General features: G+C 52.0%; 1 protein-coding gene across 1 annotated transcript in view; it reads left to right on the top strand.

Moving 5' to 3' along the window:
* Window positions 1-617, top strand: part of LOC113205115 (cysteine sulfinic acid decarboxylase) — an 8,090-nt gene that overhangs the window by 4,732 nt on the left and 2,741 nt on the right. The window lies entirely within an intron of this gene.

Here is a 617-nt window from a genome sequence, read left to right as displayed (position 1 = left end):
TGGCAACATGTCTGTTTCCATAAATATGGTGACATCTCGGATGTCGCCAAAGTTTGGCGACAAAAAAGGGAAGTCGCCAAAATAAATGTGTCACCGAATTTTGGTCACACGTGTCGCCATAAAGATTACAGTGTAACGAGTGTGTCAAAGCGAGTCGAACGAGGAAATGTGGCCGCGGGAGCCCCGAATGTGTTCAGAGGGGGGAGGGTAGGGGATTTGTATAGACGCTGAAAGTGAGGTTCCCCCACTACTTTACCTCCCCTCGTCATCCGCTCCCCCCCTGCTTCGTGTCGCCCAATTATTGTTAGGCTTCGCGTGCGCTAAAGCGCGAAAAGCGAAGCCTCAAGCAGAGGTGTCTCGTCGTGCGTTGTGCGTCGTCGTGGTTTGTGCAGGATTTTGTCCTGCACTTCTGGGCTGGCCGACCCAGTGGCTCTGCAGTTGGCTCTGTAGTTGGTGGGGGAACCTCACTTTCAGCGTCTAAGTGGAAACGATTCCGGCGGACGATCGCGAGGGAGGGGGGGGACGCTCGAGGGAGTAAAAGTGTGTATTTTAATTTGGAAATTTCACAATTAAAAATTCACAATTAGGGATTCCCCAGCCCCGTGTACATACTGGTG

Source organism: Frankliniella occidentalis, unplaced genomic scaffold, assembly GCF_000697945.3.
Source record: "Frankliniella occidentalis isolate FOCC.00 unplaced genomic scaffold, Focc_3.1 Scaffold37, whole genome shotgun sequence".
Classification (NCBI taxonomy): Eukaryota; Metazoa; Arthropoda; class Insecta; order Thysanoptera; family Thripidae; genus Frankliniella; species Frankliniella occidentalis.
The sequence above is the reverse complement of the archived record's forward strand: the minus strand, read 5'-3'. Positions and strand labels throughout refer to the sequence as shown.